General features: G+C 41.0%; 2 long non-coding RNA genes across 2 annotated transcripts; one reads left to right on the top strand and one right to left on the bottom strand.

Annotated features, from left to right (window-relative positions):
- Positions 1-4,954: 4,954 nt before the first annotated feature.
- On the top strand, positions 4,955-8,295 carry LOC138956271 (uncharacterized). Its single transcript, XR_011452575.1, has 3 exons — positions 4,955-5,609; positions 6,191-6,361; positions 8,162-8,295. It is a non-coding gene; the product is annotated as an uncharacterized lncRNA (long non-coding RNA).
- On the bottom strand, positions 6,882-10,510 carry LOC138956270 (uncharacterized). Its single transcript, XR_011452574.1, has 3 exons — positions 10,145-10,510; positions 8,996-9,170; positions 6,882-8,559 (listed from the first exon to the last, which is right to left on the bottom strand). It is a non-coding gene; the product is annotated as an uncharacterized lncRNA (long non-coding RNA).
- Positions 10,511-10,860: the final 350 nt, after the last annotated feature.

Raw genomic sequence — 10,860 nt, forward strand, 5'->3', positions numbered from 1 at the left:
TGTGTGTAGGCGTGTAATCACTTTAACTTTAGCCTACTTAACTTCAATCGATTCATCAAACGTGAAGTTCCGCCACTTAAAACGATAAACTCACACTTTTCATATCCCCAAAAGCCTTTCATTTGCCAACCCTTTCAAAGATCGTCTGCTTGAAACGTAAAAACTACCAGAGTTACGTATCTTGACGGGGGTCGAAGGTTACAGGAAGCTTCACAGGTATCGCCATTGAAACCGAGATTAGACGAGAAACACATACAGCTGAACAGAAGATGAATGGAGCAATGTCGCACGTGGTATGATATTCTGCAACGTGATTTTGAAAGATGCGTTCTCGTTTGTGTAACTATCATATTTATTTAAGATAGTAAAGTTTGATATTTCCCTTTATGCGATAGGTTCATCTTTCCACTTGAAAACATGCCAAAAATCAAAAGCATATGCATAGATCGGCTCAAGGGTTTATTTTAGAGAAGAGCATCCTTAACACTTGGACGCCTGGCGAAAATAAACAACCTGGCTCTTTCTTGAGAAAAGGTGGATTTCTTGTTGATATAATTTCTAACAATTAAAGAGATACTATTGATCTGGCTGTTAAGGAGGAGTTTCTGGCAAATTAGACTAATTTGAAGAACCTGGGGAATCCACTGCACCTCAGTCTAGACGCACATTTCACGATTTGCTCAAAAGCGCACCGCAAGTATGGTAATTAACCAAATCAAAGTGAGTGACTGCGCTCCTCTTCTGTGCTGGAAACAAAAATAGTCCGGTAGCGCCTTCTATGAACCGCGGTTCTAGCAACATCTTCTTCTTCTTCTTCTTCTTCTTCTTCTGCGTTCATGGGCTGAAACTCCCACGTACACTGCACGAGTGGCTTTGTACGTGTATGTAGCAACATCAACACGAATACCCGTATACAAACGTCATCTTGCATCAAGTAAGTAACCCAAACCAACACTCACATTAAGTGCCCCTTTTGATTACGTTATCAATTCAATTATACTTAGACCAAACAAAAATATATGTTGGTTTAGGGTAACATGACACACAAAACCTCGCGCCCCCTAATTGGCGTAGAGGCGCGTCCCCCGGGTGGTGGATGGGGGAGCCTTCTCTACTAACTTCTGAGAGAAGGTCGCATCACTCTCGATGCCGTGAACCTAATTAGGATCTTTTTCTTGTTTCTTCTCTATTTCTGCCTCCCCAAAGTCCTTTTACTTTCCCTTTCTCACCCATAAAATTCTTCACTTTTTACCCTTGTTAAGTGGTTCTTGTATAGAATATAGTCAATGTTTGTAAAGATTTTAGTCAAGCAGTATGTAAGAAATGTTTAGTCCTTAGTACTGGAAACTTGCATTCTCCCAGTAAGGTCATATATTGTACTACGTTGCAAGCCCCTGGAGCGGTTTTTTGATTGGTGCTTTTGTGAACAAGAAACACTTAACAAGTGGTTCTATCCCATCTCCCCCCTTTCCCCTATCCCATCTCCCCCCTTTCCCTCGTCGCGATATAACCTTCGTGGTTGAAAACGACGTTAAACACCAAATAAAGAAAGAAAGAAAGACACACATAAATATGGGTCGGTAGGTCGGCTTTTCTGGTTCGCAAAATGTGCCAGAGGGTGTTTTGGGGGATTTATTTGTGAGAAATGACAAAAAAGTTTCAGGGTCGGCGGGAAAAAATAGGGTCGGTCGGGTTACCCTAAACCAACATATACGTTTGTTTGGCCTTACTTTTGCAAAGGCAGCCCTCTTGTGCGGTAGCATTATTGAAACGCAGAATCTTATGGTATAGTTTTGAAGCGATCTGAGGGCCTTTTTTCGTGGATATTATCCCTTTAACAAAGGTGTCTGTTACCCAGTTAAGTTAAACCAGTTCGATTAAGCAACAAAATCAGCCAAGCTGTAGATTACTGCTTTGTGTTCAAATGGAAAGAATAAATTGTGACCCTCCACCACGGAATGAGTCGCATGTCACCTTTGCATGATTTTCATATTTTTACATTTTCCTAAATAGATTTTTATGCTCTATCCAATGGTGAAACCCGTTTTAGAAAAGAGCGAAAAGTGTTTGAGTTATAAGCCTGTGACTAAGGTGACCCTCACACTGTTACCAGACACTCCCCGGACTTATATTAAGTCTAGCGCAGAAGCGCGCGAGGTGACATGCGACTCATTTCGTGGTGGAGAGTCACAGATGATCTTACACCACCACTCTGAAACTCTCTTCCTTTCTCTAGCTCTGTCAGATACTGCACCTCTCTCAGCTCTTTCAAACAACAGTTGAAAACTTTATTTTTCACACAATAAATAATAATATATTAATAATGTCGTCCTGGAAGGAAGTAAGCCAGTGGCTCATTTTGAGAATTCCTGATCCGTGTTAGTTTATTCAGGGATGTTGCTACAAATTCATACCTATAGGACAAATGTCCTGAGTTCTTCAGCATCAATAGGACATTTGACCGCTTTCAGAAAGTTTAATAGGACATTATGAATTTGCGCCAAACAGCTTATAACATTCCATGGAATTGTTCCAAAGTCATGCGCCCACACACTCACGCACACACACACACACACCCACGCGCGCGCGCTGTAGAACACACACATAATATAGTAAATACATCAACACAGTGTGCGTATAATGTTGTATTTGTTTAGTTTCAAAGAAACCACAAAAAAGAAACCAACATGAACAACTTCAGAGCCGCTGGAGTTGTCTCCCGTACTCCTGTAGCATGCACTGATCTATTCTAAAAATAATCCACTATTTTTAGATCAGTGCGCTGCACCGAGACGGTTATAAATACCCAAAGGCGCATACCGCAAACGGTTCGGGAATTCCCGACAAAAGAAAAGATCCGCACGCGGCACTGGCAACTTGATAGATAGATAGATAGATAATTTATTGCCAAGTGTACAATACATGAATGAACATAAAAAATACACGAGGAAAGCAGCTTGCTGTGTGATAAAAACAAAAATAAATAGCATTCATACATCACTGGCGCATAGCATCATACATACATGGGTAAGACAATTTGGTATCACAGTAACTAATACATACACTATACAGACATGGTGAGAACTATGAAACTCTAAGAGCTATCGGAACCCCTAAGACCCCCCCCCCCCCCCCACCTCTCCCCCCCCCTCTCCAACCCCTGTTCCCGCACTGGTAACATACATCCCTCCCCCCCCCCCCCCCTCCCCTCCCCCCGCCGTCCCACAATAAAAGTACGCAGAATAAGATAGGATCCCCCCCCCCCCCCCCACTATCAACTACTGTAAGAACTGAACATGTTCCATACTGATAAAATGTACCTCTAAAACAGCACATAAAAATAAACTCTTCCAACACATCACAGTGGTTAAAGAACGACTAAAACTACTAAAACATACTAGATGTGTATTCCGGTAATATAACCAGCTGCTAAAACATAGTCTGGCTTCATCGCGTCACAGTGGTGTCACCATACTAAAACCCACTCTATAGATCACAGTATGTAATGTCAGCTACTAAAAGCACACGAGAGCGTTCGGTCTTTTAGAAGATTTGTATCTTGAAATGAAAATTAACGAATATCGCGCTGTCCGAAGGAATGGAGTACATATCAGACAATGACCACGCTCAGGCTAAAACGATAGGACATCTGACCGACATGCGGCAATGTGAATCGGACATTTGGGGATTTTCATCAAAAAATGTCCGATGTCCGACGCCTAACGACATCCCTGTTTATTCTCAGGTTCCGTAATCATAAACGTGTAATGTGCCCACCCGTCTATGGGGATTTAGGACCTGACCAAGTATGCGACCACCTTCCAGGTACAGAACATGTGTCTTCGTCATCTCGCGAGATCTCGATTTGCAGAGATGATACTAAAAGTGTTTGGTTATGGTGATAAACCGCACCGAAAAAGGGTCGGTCGGTCGAAAAATAGTCGTAATTTATTTGAATAAAGGGGTGTGTGTGTGTGTGTGGGGGGGGGGGGGGTATGTGTGTGTGTGTGTGTGTGTATGTGTGTGTGTGTGTGTGTGTGTGTGTCACAGTGTGTGTGTGTGAGTGTGTGTGTGTGAGTGTGTGTGTGTGGGGGGGTAGGTGTGTGTGTGTGTTTGTTTGTTTGTTTGTTTGTTTGTTTGTGTGTGTGTGTCACAGTGTGTGTGTGTGAGTGTGTGTGTGTGGGGGGGGGGGTATGTGTGTGTGTATGTGTGTGTGTGTGTTTGTTTGTTTGTTTGTTTGTTTGTTTGTTTGTTTGCTTGTCTATCTGTCTGTCTTGTCTTTCTTTCTTTGTTAGTTTGGTTGGTTGGCTTCTTGGTTTGTTAGTTTGGTTGGTTGGCTTCTTGGTTTGTTAGTTTGGTTGGTTGGCTTCTTGGTTTGTTAGTTTGGTTGGTTGGCTTCTTGGTTTGTTAGTTTGGTTGGTTGGCTTCTTGGTTTGTTAGTTTGGTTGGTTGGCTTCTTGGTTTGTTAGTTTGGTTGGTTGGCTTCTTGGTTTGTTAGTTTGGTTGGGTGGCTTCTTGGTTTGTTAGTTTGGTTGGTTGGCTTCTTGGTTTGTTAGTTTGGTTGGTTGGCTTCTTGGTTTGTTAGTTTGGTTGGTTGGCTTCTTGGTTTGTTAGTTTGGTTGGTTGGCTTCTTGGTTTGTTAGTTTGGTTGGTTGGCTTCTTGGTTTGTTAGTTTGGTTGGTTGGCTTCTTGGTTTGTTAGTTTGGTTGGGTGGCTTCTTGGTTTGTTAGTTATGGTTTTCTAGTTAGATTGCTAGGGTAGGATGAAAGTCTCTTCATCGAATGCTTTTCTTATTAGAGGAGATTGATTCCATGGACCTTTCTATTGTCTTTGGCACTGGCTGTTACTTCTAGAAATGTAAGCTGATTGTTTTGTTGATTCTTTGATTTTTCTTTTTTTGTATGTGAGATTCTTCTATGAGTGCAATTTTCACACAATACAGGAGTCATTTAAAGGAAAAGTCCAAGGTTTTTAAATATCCCCCAAAACTTGAAAATCGAATGCCAAATGTTACAAACATCTCTGGAAAAATATTTTAAAAATTGAAAAAAAATTGTTGTTGTTGTAGTTGCAGATTTAGTGTTGCGGGGCTAACCAAGACAAGTCGCCTGGGGTCAAGTAGTGGTCACGTGATTTTTGGTACACTGTGACGTTGGTACACTGTGACGTCACAAGTTATTGTGTTGATTCTACCACTAGTACCAGCTTGATTTTCACACAGAAAAGTCACCACTGTATGCCCGAAAAGAATGCCTCGGTGGAGGGCAGCCGCAAACAGCAACAACTCGTCAATGTTCCCAGGCATTTCATAGCACACTTTCCCTCACAAAACTCTGAGTCTCTTGTGGAAATGGAAGAGATGTGTGCAGCACAAGCGTGCAGATTTCAAAGTGTCGGGCACTTTCTGGACACAGATTTCGCAATTTTTCTGCAGCACAAAAGTTGGCGTTTCATCCCTGAAACAAATGTTTTGACCACTGGCAGTGTCTTCCCTTCATAAAAGTCCGGAAAGGGGAGTATTACGCGAGGCTGGTACAGTCGACGAGCCATCGAAACTCCGAGGCGACATACGAACAGCGGATTATCTCACAAGAAGGAATGCGTTGAAGGTCAGAGTACATGCTTCTATTTTCATGCATACACGTAAACATTGTTTTGCTGCGCAGCGAATACGAATTGGTGCAGAACAGTGTGTCTGGGTCCAGCTGATATTCGCTGGAGTACAGATGCGCCACAGGCTAGATCTACAAAGTTACAGAACGGTCTGAGCTGAGCTAAGAGCAAGAGTAAAAAGTAGTCAGGGTTGTGGACACGTAAGACAATGCGTGTGTCACGTTATCTATTCTATTCAGTCGCAAACTATCCCCTGATATCAATTCATGAAATTGGCAGCGTTTGCTGGAATCATGGCTTAATGCTATTTTTACCAGATCTAAACTTTTGGTGGATGTGCAACCGGTAAGATAAACAGACACCTGCATGCTAGAGACAAGAAGATTACGAATTGTGCAGGGAATTAATCTTTCTGCATTGACTGAGAGACGCAAAACCAGTCTAATTGCTACAACATGGATACACATCCAGACGACTTCCAGAGGGTGTCTAAATGTTCAATGTACTGTATAGATCAGAAGCATACTTTCGAATTGATTTATACTCACACTCATTTTCTCTCTTCTTTTATTTCCAGACCTTTCATCATCACTCACGGCCACTGGTCAGAACAGGTCACCAGACACTGACACCGTGACCATTCGGCATTCCAGATTTCCCGGTTCTCCGTGATCACAACGCAACTGTTGACCAGTCCTGTTCCTACCGTCCAGAATCACCACAGGAGAAAACCAACGTGCCATTCATCGTAAGATTTTTGTTTTGTTTTGAAAATTAGTGCCTTATTCTAGCTTTGCAAAAAACGAGAAAGTGTCTTTGACAGATACCATCCAAATAATACATTATGAAAACAAGTACAAGTTCATTTCTACTCATGTTAATCGTTTATGCTTTCTGTGCTGAGCGACATATGGATTGAATTTCTTTCGTAACTCACCTCCCGTCAACCTGCAAAACTATATCTGTCGAAGTAGTTTCAAATAAAGTCAGTATGCTTCCGAATAAAAAATATAAAAAAGGGTATTTTCTGAAATGTTTAATTATAGACCAAAACAAAACATTCACGAGTATGTTGTTGACCTGATGGTCTTTATGGTAGACAGCAAGAGTTGCATGTTCAAGAAGTTTAAGCAGTACATTTGAAAGAGCAAGGTAATTTAAGGTGGTATAATTTTAATGGTAGGTTCCACTGTGAGGCGACATGGAGGGTATCTTTGACGGACTCATTCAACATTCATACCCATGCACATCACCTCAAACACATAAGCTTTGTTCTTGAGTCAAATTTATTGGCTTCATAAATTTATATTGTGAATTTTTGTCCGTTTGCAGATTGGCTTATCTATGAATTTTTTCGAAAATATCTTGCGATCTACGTACGCATAATGTAACACATGAAGAAGAACATAAACAGTTCGTCAAAAGGAATCTAATTTGCATTTCAACCCATGTGCCTTCCTTATTGTTAATTTTTTCTTCATAAAGACTACTTGAAATAAACAAAATGTTTAACCATTTCAAGGCCTCTGAACACGTTTAAAAAAAATGCAGGTCTTTGCTCACTATATCAGATCTGCCAAGGCTCAGTTTACACAGGTAAAATCATCTGTCGACTTGAACACATACCAATAATCAACAGCCTCACTGCTTCTTGGAGCTGGATTTTGTGTGTGGAATGAATCACACATGTGGCGTTTTAGAATATAATTCATAGAAGATGTACATTCTTGCAGAAAGGCTTTAATTTAATAATTCGGTCTTCGTGATGTTCTCTTAAAATAACTAACATGTGTTCCCTTTGCCGGACCTCTGAACCAGTTTTGTGAATATGCAGGTTAAACTCGTGCTTTTTCTGTGTTATCAGTGTATTTCTCATCCAGGCATGGATGCCTCCTCTTAAATGGACAGCCCTTCGACAGCCCTTCCCGTGTAAACGATTGGGTTCAAAATCTCAAATCTTACCAGGCTTTTACATGGGATGTGGCCATCCTTCCGTTTTGAAAAATACCAGAACTCAACACTCTGTAACAGTATGAGTACTCTCTTTGCGAATGTAGAATTTTATGAATTAATTTCTTAAACGCCACACGTGTAAAACATTCCCTAAAAAATCCAGCTCCAAAAACCAGTCAGGATGTTTATTCCTGGTATATGTTCAAGTCAAGAGATTTTTTTCTCCATGTAAAAGTCTTCGTAGATCTGTGTAGTGAGCAATCCTGTTTTGGAAAAGGACGTGCCTTTATGCCTGTATGGACGGTTTGATTGTTGAGATACCTGGTGGCAATGACCGCACGGGTGGCAAGAGGTAGTAATGCACAGATGACAAAAAACCGACCTGCATTTAAAAAAAAGTTAGGAGGCCTTGATAGGGGGAAACATTTTGTTAATTTCCAGAATCTTTATGAAGAAATAATGAACGAAAAGAAAGTCTGGTCTTGAAGTAAATGCAAATTAAACTATGTATACTTTTGACAAACTTTTCTGTTCTTATTCACATGTTAAAATGTGTGCAGAGATCGTTAGTTACTTCCCCAAAACCATGTTTCAGGCAACAGGCAAACGGAAAATACTGGACACAAGCTATGCTGACCGGCTCATGGACTGACTACCTGATGCTGGAGTACACCAACAGTGGAAAAAGTCTGGAACAAAATGTTGCAGAATGTGAACCATGTACTGGACCACGTGACAACTCAGTATCTTCAAACCACGCAGGAATCTGTTGAACCAAAGATACTAGTTCAACACAGTCACACGATTTGTAAAAGTATATTTCAGCCTTCTGTAGCTCAGGGAGTTTGAACCCCACTCTTCATCCGTTTGGGAAAGTATTTCTGATTGTTTTGACTGCACAGGTTGGTAATGGTACTCTGATGCTTCTGCCTAGAAACCCCACTCGCTAGCGCACCAGCTGCCTGTCATGGGTAAGCGACGTGCCTGTATTTCCTGCAAAGCAAGACAGAATAAAACAGCAGCTTAGTTTGAGCTTTTAAGACATTCGTACCCGAGAAAACGTGTACGTGTTTGTTTGGAGAGGGTGGATAGAATCATAAGACACGCTGTGTCTATGTGACGTAGAGCAGGTTTTCAAATTCATGCTGAAGCACTGTGTGATCGCTATTTTTTTGGCATATCTTACCTTGATTTCAGATAGACTGGGAACCGAAATGAGGATGTTTACATGAATAAACTATGCTGATATGTATGTGTTTAGAAATAAAGAATAGTTTTAATGATATATGTTGGTGTGTTTTTTTTTTAACCCAATGTGATATTTTCGTATTTGAAAACAAATTGTACACTCTGTTGTCAATTTTACTTTCAGTTTCAGATAAATAAATCTATCATAATGGAAATCATCTGTTTGTGTTGTGTTACTTACCCATTTTGATCAATGTTGAGTCGTCCATATTCCTGTGTGTACGCATAGTATGCAGTTTGAAGGTAGTATATGTCCGAGCAAACATAGGAGGATGTGCTGTTAGCCTGTCTATCTCCTCATCCAGGTTTTCCAGATATTTGAATTTCGTTCCCTCTTGGAGTTTCTGCACTGACACCTGATAAGCAAAATACACGTATCACTCTGTGATCATGGCAAAATGAATCATCTCGGTATGCCCCGTTCAAAAATTACCTTGAGATTCTAAGGTATACACATAAATTGCAGTGGATCACAAAAACAACACGAACAGTAGTACATGTAGCCTATATATTCAGTTTAAAAATTCATGCAATGAGAGTCAATAACCCGATTTAACCCCAGGTAGATTCAGGGTCCCACTGACTGAATCTCATATGGTTGCTTTTCGGCACACACCACACATTTTTAATGGGACTGTGAGGTTTTGTTAATACAGTAAAATATATAGTAGCAACGTACTGTCTGTTCAGTGTTCGTGACGTTTGAGAATACCGATCTATGCACTAACGCATTGTCTTTTTGTAGTGTGACTGTCCGATATTGCGTACTCCTAAAAATCAATAATCAAAAAGTTTGAACTGCTGTAATCGTGTTTCAGCATATGTCTGACACTGACAGTGCTTATTTGCTTCCAAAACGGCTTGCGATATCACGCCATCAGCGTTTCGCCACTGCTCAGAAAATCTTATGATTTCAGATCTAGTTTGAGATCGGAAATCACGTGTGCTCGTTTAAAAAAACTAAATTCATTTATTACTTCCCTTTGACCGTTTCGCAAGAAAAATGTCAGGATCACTATTAGATCTAGTATTAGCACATGAAAGCAGCCCACCGCCATTTCAAAAAAGTTTCACTGTTTAGTGGTGTCGATGTCATGTAGTGTCTTACTGTCGCAAATAAAAATACCAGGATAATTGCAGTTTTGTCCGCAAGAAACAGGCTTTGCGCAATGTTAACTTGATGTCTACATGTTTCGTTGTGTGACTGAAGAATTACTCAGAAAGAGAAAATAAGGATAGTCGCGTGTGAACATCACTGTGGAAGCATTTATTCTAAACTGGGCAGTTCAAGGACTAGTGTTTCAACATCACAACAAAGAGAATCACATACCATTTCGTATTGCCGCTTATGCTGGCTCTGTTTCAAGCAGTTCCTTGTGGCCTCGCCAGCATTTTGACGACGAAGAGGCTCAAACGGGCACGCTAAAACCTCAGGCTGGCTGAAAACCGGTCCGTATTCCACTTGTCTTCCTCACTGCTTGAGCCGGCCATATTTGTTGTTCAAGGCTCGTGACGTAGCACACGTATGTGCACAAGGTCATGAGCCAAGACTGCGCGCGCGATGGAACGATTCAGAACAACCAAAAACGAGTCAAAGTATACTTTTTGGATTTCTGTGTTCATTTTTACACACGCATTTGTGGTTGATGAATTAAGAGGGTCAACGTATCAAAAGTGACCCTAAACCTTGGACTTTTCCTTTAAGGGAAGGGGAGGCGGGGGAGGGCTTCCATTTTTTTAGTTTTTGCTCGCCCCAAAACTGGGGACAAATTGTAAATTCGGTGGCTGTCAAGCGAACGAAAGATATTTCGGTTCTCCTCGTGCAGCCTTGGAGCTGTACGCCGAATAACGCCTTGTAAAATAAATCGTTCTGACATCTAAAGCCTAGAGTATTTATTTATTTTTTAACTGTTTCTTTATTTTGTAACATCCTGATCAAGTTTTAAAATGTCAGCATTTCTTTACACGGGTAAGCCACACTCACAACCTGATGTGGACCTGATCCATCCACACGCACACCCACCCACACATACTCGCACACCCACC

The sequence above is a fragment of the Littorina saxatilis genome, unplaced genomic scaffold (assembly GCF_037325665.1).
Source record: "Littorina saxatilis isolate snail1 unplaced genomic scaffold, US_GU_Lsax_2.0 scaffold_1798, whole genome shotgun sequence".
Classification (NCBI taxonomy): Eukaryota; Metazoa; Mollusca; class Gastropoda; order Littorinimorpha; family Littorinidae; genus Littorina; species Littorina saxatilis.